The sequence below is a fragment of the Polyodon spathula genome, chromosome 27 (assembly GCF_017654505.1).
Source record: "Polyodon spathula isolate WHYD16114869_AA chromosome 27, ASM1765450v1, whole genome shotgun sequence".
Taxonomy (NCBI): Eukaryota; Metazoa; Chordata; class Actinopteri; order Acipenseriformes; family Polyodontidae; genus Polyodon; species Polyodon spathula.
Genome location: NC_054560.1, coordinates 3,870,772 through 3,896,589, shown reverse-complemented (window position 1 = coordinate 3,896,589; position 25,818 = coordinate 3,870,772). Strand labels below are relative to the sequence as shown.

The 25,818-nt window shown below is 40.2% G+C and overlaps 1 long non-coding RNA gene across 2 annotated transcripts in view; it reads left to right on the top strand.

Moving 5' to 3' along the window:
- LOC121301609 overlaps positions 1-25,083 on the top strand; it is a 42,329-nt gene extending 17,246 nt beyond the window's left edge. For both annotated transcript variants that reach the window (XR_005947635.1, XR_005947636.1), the window contains exons 4-6: positions 1,916-2,080; positions 13,511-14,536; positions 24,525-25,083. This is a non-coding gene — a long non-coding RNA (uncharacterized LOC121301609). The remainder of the gene's footprint in view (positions 1-1,915; positions 2,081-13,510; positions 14,537-24,524) is intronic.
- Positions 25,084-25,818: the final 735 nt, after the last annotated feature.

Here is a 25,818-nt window from a genome sequence, read left to right as displayed (position 1 = left end):
TTACGTTACCGGGCGAGCGCGAGCGTATTTGTAGTACTGGTAAAGGGGACAACGACCAGTTAGCACCATGCTGTTTACAATACTTACCAATATGGTTTTATTTGACTGGTAGGCTTCTGCTAATTAAAATAATGCATCTGTTCGTTTTTAAGAAGAATTGTCAGCTATCATCATCAATATTATTATTATTATTATTATTATTATTATTATTATTATTATTATTATTATTATTATTATTATTATATTATAGTTTGAAAATTAGAAAGTAAAGCTGGTTATTCTGAGCTTGGTAGCTGGTAGCTTAGCAACCGTCTCCATCCAATTCACATAAAATAGAAAACCTTGTTTTTATAACAGGCTGGTGTAGGCCTTACCATTTTTTTTTTTAGCAGTGCATATCTCTCTTGTTGCACATTTAATACATTTTATTTATAACCAATAAAACAACCTGTTTGAAAATGACATGTTATACCATTGTTTATAAGAAACACAATGTTAAAATGTTTTAAATAAAACATAACAGCTTAGGCAGTGCGTTTTACATATTGCAAGATTGTGATTTAATATATGCCACTTACCAGTATCATAATATCAACCAATTTAGCTAACAATATAATTGGTTCTTTGAAACATAGATATTATTATTGCACAGGATCTAGTTGTGCCACGATTGTATTCCAGATCACAACCCGTTTGTAAAATTAATATTTTGTATCTATTAGTTGCCTAAAAACTCACTCTTCATTGGGAGAGTACAGCACATGTTCATCAAAATGCATTCGATGAAAGAGCAGAAACTCACAGAAGTTAAAAACATACATTCCTAGAGTAGAAGTCAGTTCTAAAATAGCAAAACAATAAAAAACATTTAAAAATATCAAAACGATAAAAACATTTAAAAATAGGAACCTGTAATGAGTCAACTATAAAATAGAAAGGAGGTGTAAATTGAATGAGGAAGTCAATGATTTTAAACACTTTATTTTAAAGAAAATATGACAATTCTAATAGTGCTTTATTAGAATTGCTGATATTAGTTTTAAGTTAAAACCAAAATTCAAAGTTGTTACACATGTCACTGTACACAAAAATAAAATAAAAATAAAGCCATTCAAACTTGAATATCCTGAATAGAAAATCACGTTTTATTTATTTTTTACAATTGTCGTCCTAATGCTGTTGTAATGCAGTCGGAATGAAAATTCTGTTTATAACTTACTGTAAAATGTAGTGAATTGATGGTTCATTTAGAAATTTTCTGGGATGGGCAAATGTGCTTCATATGCATGTGCGTGTAAGCTTGGACAGAGGATATAACGCAGGTTTCAAATCAGTAGTATTCTTGTGAGGACTAGTAACCAATAAACAAGGGTTCTATGGAATGGCAAAGGCATGAACCAATATGCTGCTGTTAATCCATTACAGTAAAATGGTACCATATCAGGAGCAGAGAGTGTGCTACCCTTTCAAAAGTATGCATTTTACAGAAAGAAAAAACGCTGGTAATTGCACAGTTTGCTGAGCATAGTGGTTCTAGTAAGGTGTTTTTCAGGTTTGTACACTAATCATATCCCTGGTGGGTAAGTAGTTGACTCGAGGACATTTTCAGGTAATGTCTGATACTTTAGTCGTTTGCAGTTGTGAAGTATTCGGGTCTGGGTTAACTAGGAGCCTTAGTTATTTGTAATAGTAGCAATCATTAATAACTGGGATGACTTGTTATCAGTCATCATCCATTATTATTATTATGATTTCCTGGCAGCCTGTAACTTCAATACTCTTAACACCCTGAATCTTCACTACACATAGGAAGCTCCTTTCATCTTATGAAAACTAGCCATGTCCATGGTGGTATTGAAACTTTACTGTCAGGGTAGACGTAAATGCATCCTGATTTCTGACTTTCTCTTTGCAGTGAGTTCCACCAGAGGTTGGGAGAGAACCACCCTGCACCCTAGGACTTGGATAGATGGGCCCTGAAGGGCCACAAACAAGCCAGCCCAAGCTTGAGGAATCCTTGGGGATGTGGGGATGGCTTCTGTTACAGACAATTAGCAGTTCAAAGCGGTAGCCACTATAGGTAAGAGATTTTTTATATAATTCCTAAACTTAGCCATCACCAAATAAATAAATAAATTCTACTACTACTAATAATAATAATAATAATAATAATAATAATAATAATAATAATAATAATAAATGTGACAAAAGTACAGGTAATAGTCTGTCCCATTCTTCATTAGAACTTAGATCCCCCCCCCAACCCTTTTGCCTTGAACCTGACAACAAACTAAAAAAAACTCTCTTTTTTTAAATCGCCTGATCCAATTTGTCAGGATCCTCGGTTTGAGGAGATCATGGAAAGGGGCTAGTGACTTGTGTAATCTATATTTTAATTCCATTGTCAAGGGTGGCCTCCTTATCCCTTTGAGGTGCTTAGAAGACCCTGTCCGTCTCTCCTCATGAGGGGTGCTCATGTGGAAAGTCTGAGGGTGGCTTAGACACTCGCTCCCTCTAATTCTCTCCCCTCCGATCCCTCCTCCCCTGCGATTGCAAATGGAAGACCGGCAGTGCTCCTGTCAGCAGCTTCCAGCTTACTCCTCTTGAAAGCCTAGGAAACCCAATTGAAAGTTCAAGGGCTTTTCTTCCACTTTCGGGTGGGCTTTGCTCAGTGCATAGCCACCCATACGGAACAGGGCATCTTTACCTCAACCTCATACCTAATCTAAATGATTGGATCTAAGTGCCAACACCCTAAAATATGTAAACCTTCTGTATCCACATTTTTTTAAATTAGTTATTAGTGATTTATTTTTGTATTTTTGCTATACTGGTAGTAATTGTGGGATTATTGCGATATGTTTTATATTGCAATAATGACCTCCACTTGCATTATAATCATTTTTTAAATTTTTAGTCAGGTTTTTTTTTTCCAGCAGTATAAAATGCTACTATTGCTTCCTGATATCTCATGATTACTGTACACAAGGATTTGATTATTTCAACAAATTGGTTTCAGGCTATTTAGATATTCCAAATGCAGCGCTACAGGTAAACTGATTCTACTTCCCAGTGCCTTTGCTGTAGGTTTGTCTGATTGCAGACCATTGAAGTTTGATTACAGCACATAAAGTCATTTTCCAGGAAGCAGCAAGGACCTTTTGGTCTATATATCTGCATATTCCAAATGGAAATACAAGCAAACAATCAAATGATCTTCAACAGAAGTAAATTAGGTACCAGTGATAATAAAGCCAAGCTGGGTTTGAATGGGTTAAAAACTAAAGTCAGCACCCCTTTAAAAATGTCAGCATTGTTGGCGTTTATTACAATCCACTTCTGTTTTGAGTCACGATCTGTAACATTGCGTAATGCAATGTATAAAACCTCTTACTGCTGCACCTATGAGTATGGAGATTTCTTTTTACAATAAAGTAAGAATGTTGTACAGAAAGTTAAATGAAAACGACCCTGTTTGATTCAGGGATACAGTAACTACAGTAAACCCTTTCCAGAGTTACATGGACTGCATACAAGCTGTTGGGTCAGCAATCAACAGGTTGAGGCTTCTCTTAGCCACTGAGAAAACAAAGCAGCCAACACAGTATAGCAAGTCTGTAGAAAAAGCATTTGTTCTGCAACAAAGTCATTCAGATTTTTTTTCTTAGAAAGAAAAGGTTTTTTTTGACATACTGTGGCGTGCTGTTTATATAAATCTATCGGGGGGACAACATGGATTTAAAAAATAATAATTATAATAATAAAAATAAAACAGATCAGAAAGCGAAGATTCAACCCTGTGGCGGTCCTCCATCTCTACAGCAACCTTTTAAACCTCACACAGGTTGAGTTGTGTTTCAGATCAAACTCGCTGGTGGTTCGAAATAAGCAGTCGATATCAGGTTCACACACAGTCGGATCAATACAGAATGAGGATGTCAGCTATCATTGGAGATAATGGGGAATTGAAAGGAACTGCCAGAGTGTTCTTGATGGTGAACTGATTTCATGTTGAGCTGGCTGGAAGGAGAATTTGCAGTGAACTCTTATCAAATGATCTTTGAGAGCAATGGTGGGGATCCTCAGTGGTTACACCAGTGGCAATGGTTTTGTACCTGGTGGCAATGGTATTTTAAAATGTTCGTGTTTTGACATACCAGTGATAACGTAATGGCTTGAACCAATAGTACAATGGTACCATATTAATCAACCAGCTTGTTTCTGTATCAGGACCTCTGTAGCCAGAGAGTGCAGTAACATTGTAATTATCATATATTCCAAAAAAGATCGTCTTTTGATATCAAAACTGGTAAATGCTCAAATCTCAAAACTGTAATTTGTAAAAAAAAGCAAAAATGATACACACCTCGTTCAGCACCAGTGGGGTTATAATCGGATGATTCCTTCATTTCCGCATCTCAGCTGTTTCGTGGTTTGTTTGTTGGGTTGTTCATCCAGCCGGAGATCTGGGGCAAAAAAAACAAACAAAAATAAACAATAGGCTGAAGGCATAAGGCGCTGTGTGCTGTGCTCGTCTGGGCGGTCCTAGGAGGGGAGCTTTTTCTAAATACCGGAATACATAAATCCGTTCCACACCATTTGCCTTGCTTATGGATAAGCCTAGAACAAGATGAGCAATCCCCTAATATACAGGGCAAAGTCTCGGATACTGCAACTGTGTCTTTGGGTTTAGTTTTCAATTTCATATTTGTTTTTCACGGATGGTTGGGTTGTTGGGTGTAAGAAGGCTCGAGAGGTCCATTATGCGTGCTACCCTTTACCGATCCTCCCCGCATGGCCCTCTCCTGTCTTCTCTCTTGCAAAGTGTTATGTTTAATGAATGTGTGGAGTTACTTAATCAACAGAGTGTTGTTTCAGTGTTGATCTATTCATTTTCTTGAGGAAAGATAAAATATAATCAATATGCTTTGAGCTTGCCTATCCTAACTGCAAGGCATTAAGCATACCTTCTAATTTAATTCAAGTCATGTGACAGTGTTACCTGTCAGCTCTGCTGGCCCCATCTCTCTCTCTCTCTCTCTCTCTCTCTCTCTCTCTCTCTCTTTAAAAAAAATATATACACACACACACACACACACACAGAGTACCTATATGTGTGTGTGTGTGTGTGTGTGTGTGTGTGTGTGTAGACTAGGTGTTCAGAGTTGAAAGGTTATTTTACAACATGATCTAAATGGAATCAGTCTGTTCCAGATGCAGGATTCTAAAGCAAGCTCAGAGTCTTGTTAGAGTAAGACAGATATAGAGAACTAATACTGTATAATGCAGGGCAAATGGTAAAACTACCCAATGTCATATTGCCCCAGTTGTAACTACTATATTACTAAACAAAAAAGCATGTGCAAATGAAAAAGTAAAAAAGAACAAACACTGACTTACAGACTCTCTAGATTTCTAGTTCAACTCTCTAGAAATCACAGAGTCATCCATCAGGTAGCACTGATAACATATCTATTATTGAACTGATAACCAATTCATATCGTAAGTCTAATGCAGTAATGTGTTATTGTCTTCAGCTTCCGGTCCTGGCATTGCGGTGTTACTGTATAATCTACATGGATGTGGAAACTGGATAAGATTAAACACCAGGATCTTTTAGTGTCCCGGGAAGGGATATTGAAATCCTGGGACACCTTCCTCAAAACCAGGATGATCCCAGGAAAACAGGAAGAAGTGGCAGCGCTAATGCACAGCCAGTAAACTTTTACTTTCTTCACTTTAAGCTCTAGGCAGCAAGATGTTCACCGATATAGTCTGAAGGGGTGATTATTATTCAGAAGAATGTGGTTACATTTTAAAGACTGTTGAAAAGGGGAGCCAGGGGTGTAATATATCTGAATCATAATATAGTGAGGCGCGCTATACTGAAGGGTGGGTGTATTCTCGTTATATATATAATTTATTTGCCTCCGCAAACTAGGGTGTGGGTGTTTATACTTGTGTTAAAAAAAAAATGTATATATTTTTATTATATATGTATATATTATACCTGTATATATACTGGTATAATTATTTTCGGGTAGTTGTGATTTAACACATTTTGTCACAGTACTCAAAGTCTTCTCTCACAGCTGTACATTCTGAGGTATTTCCAAACTTTGTTACCGTGGTCAACATTTTCTGGCGCTTGGTAGAATCTCAGCAACTCTGCCAGGCTTTTAAGATTTGTATGCGAACACTGTTACGGCTCTTCTTATAAGTTGATTTAAATTATGCCCCCTCTGCATTATACAGCATGATAAGGAATAAATCTCTTTTCATGGATTCAGTGAATAGGAGGGGGGCTGCTTTTATGTAAGGAATACCAGAGCACATTAACATAAGTTAAAAGCCGTTGGAATTGGAGGGTTGGGGGTTGAAATGGAAGTACCGACATCAAAATAAAGATAAAAAATTAAATAAGAAAGACTCCTCGCATCTTAAAAAAAGTGTGCTGGAATTGGTTTTGGTCTGCAGGCAAGCAGGGAGAGAGAGAGGGAGGAAAAGGGAAAGTGTGTCTGTGCATCTGGAACCTGACTTGTTGAGATTGATGGTCTTTCAGGCATAGGAAAACGGCAGGCTTCACCAGGATACCAGGCCTCTGAAGTTTCTATGCAAACAGGACCTTGAATAATGAGGCGTATTTATTAAGGGGGAAGGGGAGGGGGAGGGTGCAGAGGCACTGTGAAAGGCAGAAGGCTGCTGGATGAATGCAAGGGGGGGGGGGGTGGAGAGCATAAAAAAACAACTAGGCCTTCATTGGTTCAATGTAACGAATGGAGCAGCTGTGAAAGGAGGTCTCCTCTTTTTCCCACGCCCAGCGCAAGGGGAAACAGTGGTCTTGCTGGTGAGGGTCAAGTCGCATTGCTAATATATACACAGCGGCTGTGTACTTATTCAATATGTACACTTTGCACATTCATTTTATGCACACACACACACACACAAGCAGAATGCAGCCTGACACTAATTTCTTGCACACTGGGGCCTTTGTCTAGGTTTAGGCCAGCAGTCTGGGTTGCTCTCGGGGTCTGCAAATTAACTAACTGTCTGTAAGCAAACTAACAGATAGACCCCCCCCCCCCCCCACACACACACACACACACGCACACACTCACACACCACCACCCCAACCATACACACACCTGCCACCTTCGGGTGCACATTCTGTAATTCAAGTATGGCTGGGTAATCTGCATGACCACCTGGACTTCACAGCCTGCAGTGGAAGTGACACACAGATTGTAATATGTTTCACTTTGTTATTTTCATAGCCTGCTTAAGTTGTTAATGAAACGGAATACAGTGCATATGGAGAGATGAGTGGAATGTTATATAGCTACTGTTCCAAAATATTATAAAAGATTTCCTGTCTATGTTTTTTTATGTTATGGTCTTTTGGGGGGGGGGGGGGGGGGGGGGGGGGGTCAAAATATTTTTCTGTTTCTGTCGTTCGCTCGGCTCGGCCCATCCATAGATAGAGTAGATTACCAGTACTGAAATTTCACATTCAGCCAAGACATGTGTACTATTAAATAACAATTATGTGTACTATTAAATAACAATTATGTGTACTATTAAATAACAATTAACCAAGCAGTATTATATGCATGTACGAAAATGCAGTATCCAATAGGGTTTTTACATCTGACAGGCTTTCTTCTCTCATGATTCAGTACCTGATCCTGGGTCATTTAGATGTTTCTGTCAGCTTCTTAAGGGCCAGCTTTCCTCCCACACAGAGTAGGCAACGGCTGTCCCAGTATCCCAGTAAGGTAACCTCAGAGACAGCTCCTTTGTGACTGGGAGCCTGAGGCGTTCCTGGATTCATCGCAGGATCAGGAGTGGTGTCTTCAGGAGTTTTTATAGCTGTAGGATTACACAGTAGCCGCAGTGTTTGTCTGCTTGCCGTTCTGGTTCCATAAAAAGTGATTTTTCATCTCGGAAACTCAAAATAAATATGGGAATATTAAAATATATGCCTGCTTGCATAGTGCAGAAAGAGTGCTGCCATCTATGATGTTCAAGATTTAAACATGAAAGACAAATGCAGTTGCTTTGTGAGACTGGCTCATTGTCTTGTATGTTCATTATTTAACTCGAGAGGTTGGTGATGACTTCTAACCTGGCCAGGTTAGACGTGCAATGCAATAATAACACAGGCTTATGCAAGTAGCAGGAAGTTCAACCCAGCTTAATCCCTAAATAATCTCCCATCCCAAAGTTGTTTATTAATTTAAGAAAGACCTTATGTGAGGCGATGTTATGCTTTCAGCTGAGAAAAAAGGAAAACAGTCGTAAATTATTGAAACAAGTGCAGGGAATGAAAGAGGTGGGTCACGAATGGGTCACCTGGAGTTCAAATCCCAGTGTACTGCCTGGGATCAGTGGGGTCAGGGTAGGTGTGACAGGTTTGTGCTGGGGCTCAGCCTTGGAATGAAAGATAATTATTTAGAAAGAGAGGGCCAGGAACTGTCATCTGGAGCGCAACATTATATGGCAGCATTGATTTAGTTTTCGATTTTATTTAATACTGATATATTTAAACACTTTGTGAAACTGATAGATTATAAGTAACTTTACTAACTCTCGATTAGCACTGCTCTTTGACTACCTTACCCAAGCCAGGTAAAATGCCAGAGCATTACTGCAGAACAATACAATGGTAAAGAGGATTGCAAATGTGTTAGCAGTGTTTCAAATCACACAGCTTTGCTGTAGCCATGTCCTTTAAAAACACCAGGACTTGAGATGTTTGACTCGACACAGACAATCACAACACCCTACCTTTACGTCTTGCAGAAGAATAATTTCTGTGACCATGATGTGAATGGACTGTGCACAACAGAAAGAAAGATCTGTACAATATTTTTGTGTTGTGTTATTATTTTTGAATATTGTTAAAATAACGATGATGATGATAATTACTCATTGAGTAGTACCTTTATCCTTCTTTCTCTCTCCCTCTCTGTCAGATTCCCTCCCTCTCTATCTCCTGTCTCAGAAGAGAGAGGTACGGAGCTAGAGAGTGAATACACGGCTAAAACTCTTTCTCTCTCTCTCTCTCTCTCTCTCTCTCTCTCTCTCTCTCTCTCTCTCTCTCTCTCTCTCTCTCTCTCTCTCTCTCTCTCTTTTCTCTCTCCTCTCCTCTCCCTTTGCCACAGCCCAGCCGCAGAGTATTCTGGAGGAAGCGTCAAAGTTAATCTGGGCTCTGCAGGCCATGTTTACACCATTTTCCAGCAGATTTACCATCAAAGGGGAAACAACATGCCCATTCTTCCAGGAAACATGTTCAAATGTATACCCTGCCTGTCTGACACCCACCCATTGTGTGCCCCCCCCCCCCCTCCTCCTCCTCCTCACTCCCTTTCAACTACAAAGGGCCTCAACGACCATAACAAGACGTAAAGGTGCTGCCAAAACCAGTAGATCCAGCAATACAGAATGTACAGTAAGCTTAGCAAGAATAGAACTCTACTTATATAGAGAACAATGCATCTACTTTGTTTTGATGGTGTGCTAGCTATATGATAACTGGTATTGTTATTTCTGGTACTTAGCTTTTGTCCCCCAGAAAGATTTCCCCCTCCTTGTTGTAAGCAACATTCAGTCAGCTTGAGAAAATATGTTCACTTGTTTATCTGTGTGCTTACAACAGTGGAGAATGAAATATCAGTGTCAAGCTGTCTCTCTCTCCGTCCCCCACTCTTTCTGTTCCCACTCATGTGTTCTCCTGAATGGACAGACTTCTTCTTTCTGCCGACTAATTGCAACTCTTCTTCTTCTTCTGCTGGTGTTGTTTCTATTATTCTTTCTTTATGGCTGTTTTTCTTTCCTTTCATTGTCCCCACGTTCCTGCCTAATTGCTCCCCTGTTGTTAACTCATTCACTGCCGTTCACTCATTAAATTGAACTACCATTTAATTAGTATCGAGGGTCCATGGAAAAAACAGGATGCTATTCAGGTGCTGTGTTTGAATATACTCTCCATGGATTATCTTACCAGCAGTGGCATCAATATGGATTTGATATGGTACTATAGCATCTCCAATAATTACCAGTGTGTATCGATACTGTTGTTGTACTGTATTTGTAAGTATGAAAATGTTACCACTTGTACCATTGTAGCTGACCTTTAAAACAATATTTGGGTTCGTCATCAACAAGGGTTTGGTTCTGTAGGAATCTATTAAGTGCTGAAATTAGTGTCCTGAATGGATAAAAAAAAGACTAAGTATCTCAATTAAATTATATTCTGCCCTTATATTTATAATGTATTTATATTTTTTTGCTAGTATAACATTTAAAAAAAAAAAAATTGAAATAAAAAATAACCCTAATAGCTACAATATGCAACATGGGGTCCCCTCTCTTACCCTGTTTCTTCCATCTCATCCCCTTCTCCCTCTCTCTGTCACTCTCTTTCTCCTTTGACCGACCCCCACCCCCTCTGTGGTTTAATTGAGTCAGCCTACCCCTCATTCCCCATGGGCCCCTCCCTCCCAGGAGGGGGACATTGTCTGCCCCGTCCCGCTGATGTAATCCCCTGACCGGGACAATGGCTGCACTGGGGTATTAGCCCCCCCAATGAGAGCACTGCTTCATAGCCCATCCCTCCTCCGACAGCCTCTTACCCCCAAACATCTCTACAACCCGGGCAAAGAAAACAGGGATCCTTTAAACAACACAGATCATGTCAAATGGACTCAACGGAGCAGTGGTGCTAGTCACTAAAACAGACTCCATAAAGTATATTGAGAAAAACCGTTAGTGCTTAACCAGTGTGCCTTGTAAACATGGTGGAACAAGCCTGTCTAATTAACAACATAGAACTAACTCACTTCTTAGACTATATTATGCCTAATAAACAATATTGGAGGAATCATTGAAACTAAGTAATTGTATGTCACAAACTGCATTGAATGGGCTATAAATGGATAGTCCGTTATGGATCTTTCATAAGTGCTGGATTTTCCAGCTATCGCTTCTTGACTGGATTGTGAAGATAAGGAAGCATTATGATTTCTGTAACGGACATTTCCTTAAAGAACGGGACTTAATTGAGAAGAGCTCCCCGTTTCAAATTCACAACTTAAATGAAGTAACATTTCTTGATTTTTTTGGGGCAATTACTGTACTGTGAAACGTGTGAATACGTTTCATTGCTAGTTTTGTAACATTAAAGAATGCAAAAACAACAAATGGAGGTAGAAAACTATGTATTGGGGCAAACAGAATGGAAAGTGAGCTCCATACTCCAGCTCTGCCTTCCTTGCATCATTTCAAAAGTTCTTCGAGGGAAGGGAGACGCAGTGTTGCAGAGTTAAGGAAGGAACGGACCCTTCTAATGAGGGACTGGGGAGAGCTTAGATTTGCCTGGTGATGACCATGGGATAGCGTTGCCATGGGAACACATTGTTTACGTTTAGCAGAAATCAAACTGATATTTGTGAAGTGGCTATAGAATGCTCGCAAAACGTGACTGCAGATTCAAAAATTGCCTGGTGGCTAAAAGGTTACCATTTGGCCACTGGAGTACAAAACCAAGTAGTCAAAGGAAATAGTCAACCTATACCTGAGTTTAGATTATGTCCTTTGTCTTGAGTACTTCACCCACAATTTGATGATTTCATAATTATACAAATGAAGTTTAACTGACCAAACAGTTGTATCAAACAGTGGAAAATGACTTCAAATGGATGGAAATAGATACGATTCATGTACAGTCACTGCCATTTGTGGTTGTCCAGTTCTTGTCTCTAGGTTGCAAAATGTTGGCCAGCTGCCTAGGTGATTTATGTGTTTTTAGAAGAATATGGGAAGCCATCACCACTTCTGTCTATTCCCATGTAGCAAAAACACAGTACAAAAATACAGGGCATCATAGATTGATCTCTCAATAGTAAAGGCATCTGAAATGTAAAAGAAATCTCATGGTTTTAACATCACACGTTCAGACAGCAGCAGCAGCAGCAGTTCCATATCACTGCTCCTCCGCTCCATCCAAGATGAAAAAAATCAAATTTCAAAACACAATCGGAATACCCCCCCACCACTCCTTCCTTACCCCCTCTTTACCCCGCCATCCCCCGCTTGACTGCTTAAATAATATTTATAGCATGATCTTTCTCTCTCTCTCTTTTCTTCTTCATTTGGAGAATACAGTCTCAAGTCCAATGTTGAAGGCCAGCCTCTCCTCCCTCTTTTCAGTTCTGACAGTTAGACAAACGCTCTGTGTCCCGTCATTCTGTTGCTTTTTGCATCTAAAGCCTCGCTTGCTGCCTCTGTCCCTCCGTCCAGCCAAGCCAGCACAATGCATATCCATTATACCATAGCGGGGAGAATGCAGCACTGAGCTAACAATACGAGTGAGGCCGTCTCAATGCCAGGCTCCCCATTGTGTCCAGTGGAAGGGAGTTAACACCCATGTCTAGGTCCTGTGAATAGTATTATTGCGTCTGAGACACCCAGCTCTCCTCTGCCGTCACTCAGCTATGCACACCAGCGCTGGCTTTTTTCAAACCCTACTTAGAACTCTGAAAACTTTATTTCAACCAACCAAAGGGTCTTTTTTTTTGTCAGCCCCTCTCCCTATTTTTCACAATAGGAAGAAAGCACAGTTGGGTCTGTAAAGCCCATAAGAATTTCTAGAATTGATTAGCATGATAACAATGCGGTTGTGCGAGTGTTTAGAATATTATACAAATTCAATCTCATACATTTTTATTAAGTTTTTTTAAGTTTTTTTTTTTTTTACTTTAATTGGTGGTATAGTTTGCTCCACACCTGGTAAACAGAGAAACACATTTCTAGGAGTGTTCTGTTTTGATAATTTTTGTAGTATTATGAAATTGTTGTAAAATATAATTCTCAAAATGAATATAAGGTTTTAAAGAGAAGATGGAAAAATAAAACTACACTTCAAAGACAAGGCAGTATCGCCTAGTGAACATTCAGGATTGCGTGTTTGAGTTTATTTCCAGATCACTGTGTTACTCAAACAGCCAATGCTTTGCATAAGTAAACTGGATTTAGGACTTTGTGAACTTAGTTCTGTAAATTCTACATCAGCTAAAATGCCAAAATGAAGCACAAAAATTAGAATTGGTGTTACCAAACTGAGTATTGGAAAGAACAAAAACAAACCGCTGTCTTTGTGTGGCTCTCTCTCTCTTTTGATGTGTGTTTAAAAAAAAAAGTTTTGCAGAAACAAAATCCATAATGGGTTAGGTGGGGTTAGGGACAAGGTTAGAAACACCTTAAAGAAGTAAAAAAAAAAAAAAACCCTGCAAATTCTTGTTTTCAACCTTATCTCAAACCACTACCCCCATTACAGACGAATCTCATTACCTCCTCTTGCCTGCAGGGGTCAGGACTATCCCCAATGGATTTAGCATCGCCTTAAGACGGCACGACCTGTTACCACAATTCCAATCTTGCTCGTTGTGTTGTTTGCTTAAAAAACGATCGCTGAATGAGAAGTTGAACTTTAATCTTATTTTTGTTGCAGAGGAGGAAGATGAGGAGGAGGAGGAGGAGGAGGAGGATACAGCTGAACCCAGCTGCTCATTGCCACAGGCTCTTCATCCCTCACCATCTCCCTGAGAAGACAGGGCTACGTACATGCTCGGCCCCGGAGTGGGTAGGCAGGCTCCAGAGCCCCGCGGCTCCCCATATATACAAGCCTCCTCAGCGAAATCAATACGCAGAATACACAGCAGGGTCACACCACTCAGCCCTCAACGCCTCACACAGGGAGCCCACAGCACACGCACTGGAGCAGTCAGGTCCAGACTATACAGGGCAGCAACACAACCTCGGCTTGCAGGGGTGCACTGTTGAGTTTTGCCGATGGGAGTGGAGACGTTCTACTTTCTAACCTGTAGATCATCTCTAAAAGTTACATACATACATAAAAAAAACACAAGAAGCCTTTAGCTTCAGCACAGAAGAAGCAGTTTTGAGAATGGCAGATCACAATAAAGAAACAAAAGTCCAATGTAACACGTACACATGTACACAGCACACAACGACTGCCATGCTGCGCCATTACAGCGCTACAGAGGTGGGAAGCCAACACATGCACGTCCATGAAAATCACAGACCTCACTCCAGTGCCAGAGCCATCAGACTTTCACTTTCCTTCAATGTGACAGTCTGGCATTTCAGGGGGGTACATCTGTCCATTCCTACCAACCAACATTTAAGTTATTTGATTAAATCAGTGCAGACTCTGGGACACCCAAAAAATAAAAAAACAGGACTCTTCTTACCTCTAAAAATAAGATGCAGCAGTTCCTCTAATTCAGAGCAGAGCTGTTGGATTTGCGATGGGATCAACTGCACTAGTTCCCTAACTTGAAACACTTGATAAAGTGACTGCTGGGGTGAACGGAGTTATCTTTCTCCAGGAAGACACAGCCACATTCCCAGCCTTGGCTATCCAAGGATTGATCCAGCACCCTGTGAACATCACCAGCAAAGTGATCGGACCTGGAACTGGTTTGACTGGATCGGAATGTCCTCTTTCAAAACGGTAAGCAGAGCTCTACTAGATAAACTAGGAGCTCTATTAGGAAAGCTTGTTTCTACAAGAGAGGTTCTGTTGAGGTTCTCTAATGTCTTTAGGCTGATGGGTCTGAAATAGCAGCACAGATATTGAATGGTGAATTATTCTTTTTTTTTTTATAACTCTATTGACTTAATAAACCAGCTGGAACACAGCCCCCAGTGGGGGCAGAGAAGGAGGCACGAGAGAATACCGGGCGCTGTGCCTTTAACCAGCAAGCGCTGTCTACAAAATGGCCGCTGGCAGACTGGTACAGAACCCAAGATGGTGCCTTCTTGAAAAGACGGCGTCTGTATTTGTAAAACTGTTAGCCCAGCTCGCTTTGGCAGTTTATGCAAACGGGGTACTAATTACATTGGAACACGGTTGATCTCATTAACCCTTGAAGTGTTGTCTAGAGCATGGGAGTGTGTAGATTAGACTAAAATACATTATTAATTGTAATGATCAAGTAGACCCATATTTCCTCCGTCATTTGGCGACAGAGCAGGCTTTTATCATTAATACATTTTAAAAAGAAATGTGTGTTTATATTGTTAATAGGACGAATGCGCTAGGTTGGCACATGGTACAGAGCAATATGCATTGCAGAACATATTGACCCTACCTAAATATTCACCTGCACTAATAGGAGGTCTTCACTGTACTGGATACTGTGCAGAATTTCCCTCTATAAACCAGATAATCTCATCAGTGCAGAGATTTGTAAATTGTAAATAGGCCTACTTCTTAAAAAAAGAAGCACTACATATTTTAAGTATTACATTTGACCCCTTTTCCACGCAGAACATTTCTCAATGAAAACTGAAAGGGTGTTTTATTGTAACTGATGAACTTTAATCTTTTTATCTATACCTTTAAACACTCCATTGCAAGAACTATAACATATAACTAAATGTAATAGTAATAAAATTAGAGATCACGTGCAGTATCCCTTCAGAGCAATTTCAACTCTTTGCAGACTCATCACACCAATGTACAAATGACTGCAGTCTCTTAATCAGTGTGCTTCACATGCAGATTCAGATACGTCCAGTAGAGAGCTACAATGTCTATAAGTAAACTGCAGTTCTACTAAAACCACGGTACCCCTTATTAAATTACATTACATTACCCGACTACAATGGGTTCATTTAGTATTGGATTTGCATATCAAAGCAATGTGAATTCTTGAATCAGCACGGTTTCTTTACAATACAGCGCCTGTAAAATTGATTGTTAACGTGGTCTAACCGTGAATCGTGAAATCATGAAATAACCCAGTGCAGAAAATATTATAGTCTGAGGACTATAGAGGCTTGACTTTATGAGCCTATACCTTTTTATATGTGCTTAGAAAACAATATTTTATATATATATATTATATATAATATATATATTTCCATGATATAGGTACTTATATAAATTAGCTTCGATGACCACATTGCCAACAGGCTAGCCATGGTTTGCCGTCAAGGTTCGTCCAAACAAGCTTGGGTTCTGTACAGTATTCCTTTGTCAGTAAAATGGCGGTCAAGCTTGGGGGGTGGGGGGGTACGAGACTGTCTGGGACAGTATGCATATAGAAAATGATTCAAGGAGAAAAAGATGGGAGGGAGGGGGGAGGAGGGTTGTGTTTTCAATTTGCATATTCAGAGCAGCTGGGTATCACATATGTTTTTGAGATGCACCAGACAAAATTAGGTAGATCATTATTATATTATTATTATTATTATTTATTATTATTATTATTATTATTATTATTATTCTGCAGTATCTGCAGCAGGTATTCAGGCTGGGAAATAGCACACATAGACTCACATACGCGGGCATAAAGAGGCATGCAGATACAAAAAAAGGAAAAAAAAAGCTTTTATGATAATTATTACCGGAGCCATGTGGGTAAGTATGTCACAGCAATTATGCATTATTCAGTGAAACAAGACGGGAACTCTAGGTACAGTAAATCCTGTTAGAGAGGGAACAGCCTGGTGAGGGAGAGAGGGAGGGAGGGGAGCAGACTTTAACTACTGAGGTGCCAGAGATTAGAGAAACGAACAACAAAACATGAAGAACGACCCAGACCCCCACCTCCCCCACCACCTCGCTGTCTGCTCTTGGTTGCATTATTCTGTTTAATAAATGGGCTGTTCCCTGGCGCTTTCATCATAGAAACACAGACGGATTCTCTTCTTTTGGAGAAAAAAATACTTGAGATAAAGAAGATGCTTTTTTTGTGCTTTTTTATATATAAACTCCATTGATAGTGATATGATTCATCTTGTTTACAAGGGTTTCTGGGAGACAGAGACAGCAGCCATACTCCCTCATTTCAGCACACACAACATCAAGGTTTTGGGTAGTCTGATCATTTAGTCCTGATCCCTTTAGTTTTGCCTTATTGTTGTGATTAGAGAAACTGTTGGGGTTTTTTTGTACTGTAGAATTTATTATTATTATTTTTTTCATGCTAGATGCTTGTCCGGTTTGATAAATATAGAAATGTAAAACAAATATTGCCAAGATTCGACACGTCAACTTGAGGAAGCTGATCTGTTCTTTGTCGATCGTTCTCCATGGTTTTGAAGATCTTGTAAAAGTAGAAATCTTCTGATCCCAGCACAGCCACTGTCCCCGTGAGGGAGTAAGGTTGCTTAATATTGCAAATGTGTAGTTGCGCTGTAACTACGCAACCATCTGTGTTATTACTGACTCTTCTTAATGAAGAGAGTGACCACAGTGCGCTATGAAATCAGTGAATTCAAAGATAGGACTTTCTGATTTGCAAAAATGCAAAAATCTGTTGGATGTTATATATTTCTACAGACCTCCTCAATCATCATACTAACAGGTCGTTATATTATTATTTCAATTCAAAGCTTTCTAAGACTGAAGGTTTATGCATGATAAAGTATTATGCTATCTTCCAATGATAACTCATTTCATTTCAAAGTGATGTCCTGTATTTGTTTCTGGGGTTGGTTGTTGCTACTGGCCCTGTCCTGGAACTGTATTGAACCATCAGCTCTATGATACAAAAATAGTGAATAATAATAATGTGAAAGAGTTGTCAGTTGTGGAGCCCCCCCCCCACCCAAATATCCCTCTAAAAACTAAGATCTGGGCGCCTCCTGGTCAGAATCACAGTAACACCCTTTGTTACGAAGTCAAGAGAGTTGTCCTTCCAGGGACCCGGAAGGCAGGCAAACAAAACAGCAGATTAGAGATTGAAAATGAACCCCAGGGCGAGGCGATAAAGAAATACAGCCCCCCCCCCCCAAAAAAAGAAATACAAAAAAGACAGAAAGAAACGGTTCAGAGGACTAGATTAAGGGGAGGCAGTGACACCCACGGCTACCCTCTACCGGAGAATCAGAGGAACCCGCCTGCACAGAAAGAAAGAAAGAAAGAAGCAGATAATAAAAGCTCCGGCAGCCATAGCACAATCCGCTCCATAAATATTATATTGTGCCGGAGACACGGTGGAATTTCAAGAGGTGCTAGCCAAGCGTGGGAACAGGCGAGCGAGAGCCTAGAGCTGTCAGGCACTGGCTAGACAGCCCAGCTGCGCTGAATGCCTCCACAGCAGGTGAAAAAGGACCCGAGAGGTCAAGGTCAAAGAGGAGCCTCATGAGTTATGCGGTTCTGTCTGGTCTGGCCCCTCCAGAATAAAACGTGCTTGATTATTTAATAAGCAAGCTGCATCCATTTGCATACATGACAGAATCTGAGATCTGGAAAGGAGCAAAGAAAAGGGTCTTAATTTAACTGAGCTGCCACCCATCCACCCACTAAGAAAATACGTTGCTGGAATAGGGCATCACCAGCTAGGGCCCCCCCAAGAGATATTCACAGACACAGCGATACAGTATGATTCTGCAAGATATATGTGAAGAAAGCTTGTGTAGACAGTGGATATGCATGTTTCCCTTTCCCTGGCCACATTTACATTCCATCCAGTCTACAGCACTGCCTAATGTCCGGTCCCATCTCCAAACTGTTTTATTCATGAATGAAATTACCTATTTGTTTTATTTACAAGTTACTGTGCTGTGCGTGAATTGTATAAGAGATCTTGCTTTGTAATAGTTATAATTCTAAATCAGATCCTGTGTACTCCTCCATCACATACTACACTTTAAGCTAGCAGGAATCAAAACTCGATTCCTTAAAAGAAAAAAATGCTAGTCATTTAAGAGAGATGGGAGTACAATGGGGTGTCTGGAATAGAAAGGAAGTGATTGCTTGAAGGGGGGGGGGGTAGTTTTCATTCCCTCCTCTTTGTGTGTCTGGTAGATTCCGTTATTCCTCTGAGTTTAAGCTTCATTAGTTCAGCTCTAAAAGACCCACCTCCCCTGATTCCCCTCCCCTCACCAATAGACCTGTCTGCAGAACTGACTTGAGGAGCCCTCCTATGCCAAGTTGGGATCATGTAGGGCTTCTTATTCGTTTCACATTGCGGTGAAATATAGCTTAGTAACGGTCCTCCTGTGTGCCCAAATACAGACGAACCCACCCCCTCCCTCCCCGCCCACTCATCTCCATCACTGTGTCTATGAAAGTGACTCCTCTGCTGGGGTTTACACACAGGCTCTCCAGGAGTTTAACATTCTCCCCCCCCCAGGAACATGAAAACTTCTACTTCCTGTCCATCCCTTTACTTAATAACCCTTATTTCAAGTTTTTTCTTTTTCTTTTCCAGTGTTTGTAATATTCATTTACGCTGTGTGCTTTACTAACTTCCCAGACGGGTGAGGTTGGCCGCTGTGCTTCCCTGCACATTATTTAACACTTCGTTCTGTACCTTTGTAATGTGGAATCCCTGATCTGCATTCTGTCACATATAAATTGTATGCCATACCGACAGAGTTACGGCAGGTCTTTCTGACGGAGCCACAGTTTTTGAGAATTCTATTACAGCAAACTCTCTTTGCTCTGAACTGACCTATAAACTTAACCATGCTGCTGTCATGATAAAAAGCTGATAGCATCTGTAGAAACAGAAATTCAGCACAGGTGAATTTAAATATCACTGCGTGTGAACAGCGACTAACACATGTGTGAAGGCTCGATAAAAACACTGGGCCACAGCTGGGCAACTCATGCACTGGTCTAGAATAACAGAGTACAGTACAGTGATGGCACCTCAGTCTTTTTCAATTTGTTGCATCTCAAGAGTCTTTCCTAAAAAAGGTAAAACTAACACATGGATTAATCGCAGAGATACCCTACCCAAACTGAAACCACACTGACGAAATTCAATACAGTAGTTTTTTTGGAGATATGACCAAAGTAGGGTGCCTTGAATCAGATGACACAAGACTGTAAACAAACTGGCCTGTCAACAAAGTCCACCCACAAAGTACACAGTCACCAAAATGTATGCTTTAATTGAATTCCGATCTGGGTTTTTATCCACTGTTGTCCTGTCAGATACCCTGGCCCCTGGGTGGTCTGTGTGAACAGCCAGTCTTGCTCGATGGATTTGCAATTGAAAAGGAAGTCCGTCTCTCCTTGTTAAATAGATTTTATATTTTGAACTGAAGTTCCAGCTGACTACTTAGGTTCCTACTCCTGGTGTCTTACGCCTCCTTTACAGTTTGTTTGCTTAGGCGCTTGTTCTGGTTCAGTTTTTATTGGGTTGTTCCTTTGTGTGCTGGTTTCCAGTTATCATATTCCATAATACCTGGGGTCTGGTAGTATCTTGTAAACGTAATTATTCCACTGTAGGGTTATAGATTCATATTGAGATGTCAAATATATTATATATTAATATCTATATATTAGGGTATATAATACAGTAATATAGTAGCTGCAGCTATAATAATCTCATCAATGCACATAAACTGAACCAGGCTGAGCCCATTCAATATTTGGATGGATCCCCTCAAGAGAACAGATGGTACTTGGGGTTCAGCAGTGCGCACTCACTTCCTCTCCCCTCTGCCCTGGTGCTCAACCAGCACAGGATTTTATGTGGGGTGGGGTGGCAAGTCGGGAATAGTAACCATGTTGTCCTGGCTGACTAAATCCAAATTTAGGTCAATACACTCTGTCCCGGGTGATATCTTCCCCACCTCTAATTGCTGATTTTCAACCAATTTTACAATTCCCTTACCTCTGTAAATATGGATCATCTCTGTAAACTGCTTGTTTCATCTGTGTGGGTATATCCAGAATAAAAGGTGTGTAGATAAAATAGATAGATAAACTGACCATGCGTGTGCGTGCGTGCGTGTCTGTGTGTGTGTGCGTGCAGGGCGTACAGTAGACAGACGGTGGTGGTGTTATTTAACATGCACTCTGTTCCTGTGAAAGATAGTGCTATGGAGTGTCAATGTAATTAGAACTCTGCGAAAGTGACCAATCAGAGGGAGCGTAAGGCTGGTGTCCTGTTAGTATGGCCAGCATCGCCTCTGTTGCTATTTCATTAAACACTGGTGTTATTTTATTATTTTTTGAGTCAAGAATGCCCTTTGAGTTAATTCACAGAGATGAAAAGTACTCCTTATGTAAATTTATTCTAATGAATTTTTCAGACGCAAGTTGCTAGAGCCGCAACACTCAGCAAGACTTTCTTGCTAATTCTAAAGGAGCAGCGTGTTTTTACCCAGTGCTTTTGAAACGTGGGAGCCTAGCTGCCCATATTAACCAGTAAGCTCTCCCAGCTCCTCCGTCTGTATTATTAGCTAAACCAGCTGATTCTGATTCTGATTGTCAATTTAAAATGGCTTCGCCCTCCCAGCCAGAGAGACTAACCATCGCCTGCTATTCTCTCAGGCGTTCTGAGTCGACAGCTATAGAACGGATTCAAGGGGTCCTTGCTCCCTGCATGCAGAAGAAAAAAACCTCTGCCTGTCCTTTATTTGATTCGTTATGGGTTGTCCTTTTTTATTGTAGCTTAAAGCTGCATTATCACAGGTTCTGTTGCATAATAAAATATGATCCCTGTGTGCTATATTCTCCCACAGTGTATTCTGCCTTAACAGAATTAGCATAGACATAGCTGGCAGGCTGCTTTGTTTAAATTCCCCACAAGTACAAACTTCTTACCCACCTTGAAACTAGTTTGCCATTACTTCAAACCCAGTATCCATGCTCCTGCTACAATGCAACAGCAGATTTTATATCATGGGTGATAGTATAGATTTCTCCAATTAGACACGCCCTGTTGACTATCTGCATCATGCATCAACATGACTTTCATTCGTTCCTCTTTGCTTAAAGACATTTCTCACCTGAAAGAAAGAGAGTGGCAACCTGTGTTAACATATGTTATTCCTATGATGCCTGACTTATGGGACACCCTGTAGCAATGTTTCATGAACAGCCTAATTAATGACAAAAACTTTACTGTCAGCATGGTGTAACTGTGAATTAATGAATGTGTGAAATAACGTGGGAGCAGTGTTTATATACATTTCCCCATGGACTAGAACATTGTAAGTCTGGAAGTCACTGTGCAACTTTCAGACTTAAACAACGTCAGTCTACCTGGCTATTTCTAGCGTGCTATCTGAAGAAGGCAGAAGCCTTATCCTGATATAGAGCTGTGTGTGTGTGTGTGTGTGTGTGTGTATATATTTGTGTGTGTATATGTAAGTACATTCTATGAATGTGTGTGTATAAGGTAAAGTTAGTTTTGCAGTCTATATAAGGCCCTTTCCAAGAACAACAGTGAACAACAGCTGAACAATGGCTAACCGGAGAGGAGGTGGTTCCCATGGACTGAGGGGGGCCCTTGTATGCAGCTCTGTTGGTAAAGCCAGCCTTGGCCCTTTTTCACAGCTCCGTCATGGTTACTTATAGCACAGAAAAATCACTTGATTCATGTGAGGTGTGATCCAATGACATGTATTTTTAATGAGGGGCTATGTCTTTGTTGAGCAGCCACAATCTATAAAGATTCCAGGCCCCGCACAGCCTGCCTATGGTCATACTTCATCTTCTTCGGCTAGGCAGGGAATAAAACAGAACAAAAAGAAAACAGAGGAGAAAAGAAGAGAAGCTTTCTTCTTGTCACATCGTCAGGGCTCTGATTTACCATGATAATGTCATCAGAGGGCCGTCTTTTAGACACAGACAATGAAGGGTTTTTTCTACTTTAGTTTTGTGTCTGTAGGACACATTTTCAAAAGCTGGGGCCTTGTGCACAGTTTTGCACCATTGTGTTTATGATATATAAAAAAAAACACTTCAAACTCAGAAATTCGCATCAATTGGCCTTATTCCATTATAACTGCAACATTTTAAAACTGGATAAAAACCACTCAAACAAGACCTGCAACCTAAGTTGGGACAACAAAGTTTTTTCTTGCTAGCATAAAAACTTTATTTCACTTAAAGATTATTATGCGGCTCATGACGAAACCGCAGCACAGTCTCACGGTGGTGTTACAGCTGACTCCAATTTTGATTTGTCTTGATTTATTTTACTTTAAGAATTGACTTGGTAACTCATTTGCTGTGCTGCTTAATGCAACATTCCCTACTGCTGTTGAAAAGGGCATTGATTTACATTTAAAATGACTCAATTAAATTAACTTTTGAATCCAAGTTTGAGATTCAGACGGCAGACTGGCAGGGTTTAATATTTACTCGTACGACCTCTGTTGGGGGCAGAATGGGTTAAAATTACTGTTCCCAGGACAATAGGCAGCCGTCTAGGAGAACAAGGGTCCCAGACATGCCACACTCACCCCAGCCAAACTCTGCATACATTAAGCAGCACCCAGACCCTCATCATCCAGATTGCACCACGGTCCACTAAACTGATTCAACAAAAAAAAGACGCTGTTGTCAAGTGTTGTTGGTGAGAAAAATGTAATCCCCAGTGAATAATGCAGAATACTGTAATTAGAAAAACGAAAACATAGAAAGATGTGAATTCCAAAAAGCTGTCTTGGTAAAATCTAAAAATAACAGACTGTTTTTTGGGGGGTTTTTGGAATATGTTCACTAATCATACAGTGTATTATTATTTTTTGTTGCAATGGTATGTACATTTAAAAAAAAAAAACATTTTCACTGGATTAAAAGCTTAGTGATTCCAGCCCATTGTGTTGTTATAAATGTGTATCTTCTCCTTGTAGTTCCTATAGTTAGTTTACATCCATAGTCATAGGGAAAGCGCTCTCAATTTGTGGTCACTCTAATACCTGCAGTGTACTGCCAGGCTGGTAACACCCTTCAACTACAGGGGACAGTGGGACAGAGAGAGCGCTGACAAACTTTAATCTCCCTGTGGTTCTGTTTGTCAAACCCAGTCAAGCTGCTCCCCCCCCTCGCCCCTTCTGTCGCCCAGTCTTTATTGTCGACATGTGTCTGGGGTCAACACAATGACCTCCTAGTCTGATAAGAGCATCCTCAGGACCAGACACCAACAAACCACTCTGAAGATGTGAACAACCCCAACAGAGGGGCTGGGGGGGGGGGGGGGGGGGGGTAGAGGAGCCAGGGAGCTGAGCTGAGTCTTCCAGTCAAACCCTCCTGTGGCTGTTTATATTTTTCTTGTCAGAACAATGTAGGGGTGTGCACTGCCTAGCACATCAACTTTGCCTTCTAAATCATTCTGTTTACAGGTCTATTTATAGCCAGCATGTGGGCTTTGAAGAGTTCCAGGGGAACTTTCAGTAAAACCTGCAATTGAACTGGCTTCTTTACCTGACCGTTATGAACCCGTGTACAAATCTTTAGACCAATCCAGCAATGCATTTAAAAGCTGTCAACAAACAAGAAAGCCTATGAAATCAGTGCGTTTGCAGGGCAGAGGCTTGTGTACTTGAGAATTGGGTGGTATTTTTTTATTTTTTATTTAATTATCATAAAATTTACATAATATGGTAAGCTTCTCTATATAAGCGTTATAATATTTAAATATTGAGTGTGTGCTGGGTTTGCTATATGTGGTGCTGTGATCTGGATCGTTGTGCAAGACAGTGCAGAGCTTAAATGATTTTCTTTCTTTAATTTCCAGGTAATAAAACACTGCCCAGATGTGCAGAATATAAACACGCTGACAGGATGAAATAGAACACGAAAGCTCCACGTTCCTAGCTCTAGAACCCCCCACTGCGCAGCGCTAGCATGGGCACTGAGAGGGTGAGATATCAAGACATGCCAACATCAGCAGGAGTAGGTCTGGAAATGTGTTGGGACTGATTGAAGACCTGGGCAGCAATAGGTGAGGTTTTCTGCACAGGTGCTCCTGCTGTCGATTAAGATGAAGTCATCGTCTGTTTATAACGGGAGTGTAAGTATTCACAGGTGAGTTTCACATGATCTGTGTGCTATTTAAACATATTTCACAAGGAAAAAAAAATCAGCTTAAATATGAATTGTGTATTTCTTTTGTATCCATCATACTGATCTTAATAACCTATTTTATAAGATTTAGTCACGTGTTTGTTTCAGCTGCAGTGTTTGCTATTGTGTTATAACCCTGGTTTAAGTTTCATTTAGGGTAATGGCATTTTAAAAAGTTCCATTTTGCTCTTTGTTATCCCTCAAGCAAAGTTAAGGTGTTTTTGCATGTATCTCTGGTGTTTCTTTTTAATAAAATACCGTTAAAAAAAATTGTGTGTCTGATTCTCTTTATTTCCAAACTTTACATTTCTTCATTATTTATACAGTCAGATCTGTGATAAACAGCATGGTGATCACAGCTTACTAACATGTAAGCGCATGTTCATTTTTTGTTTATATTATATTATATTATATATAAAGGTAGTGGGAATTGAAACACACATAATAGATTTCTTATTGTTCCCCACAAAGGCTTAGGGAAAATAAACCAAATTAAGTGTTGGCAATAATACATTGAAAGTGAATTGTTTAAAATTGCTTTTATTTATTTTTTTAATGACCACAATAACCAGTTCCATCAACATTATATTTATTTCTGGATGTAATTATTTATATATTAAATCTCATTTCCAGAGGTGTTCTGTTGGCAATTTTACAAATCAAACATAAAACCATAACCCTACTTAAAGAGGAGTACATTGGTGCTTTTGTAAAAACATTGTCTGGTGGATTCCATGGGTGCGGACAGCAAACCCGATCCTGCAGCTGTGAACGAGAGCATCAGCAGCACAGCCCTGACCAGCTTAAAAAAAACCAAAAACACTTTCTGAAACTCAAAGATGGTGGGCAGTCAGTTTCACAGTAGGAGTGAATTTAGCTGAAAGGTAAAGGCAAGGAAATAAAGAGGAATTCATATAAAATATTGTGGGGGTGTATCAGATTCAACTGATCGGAAATCTAAATAC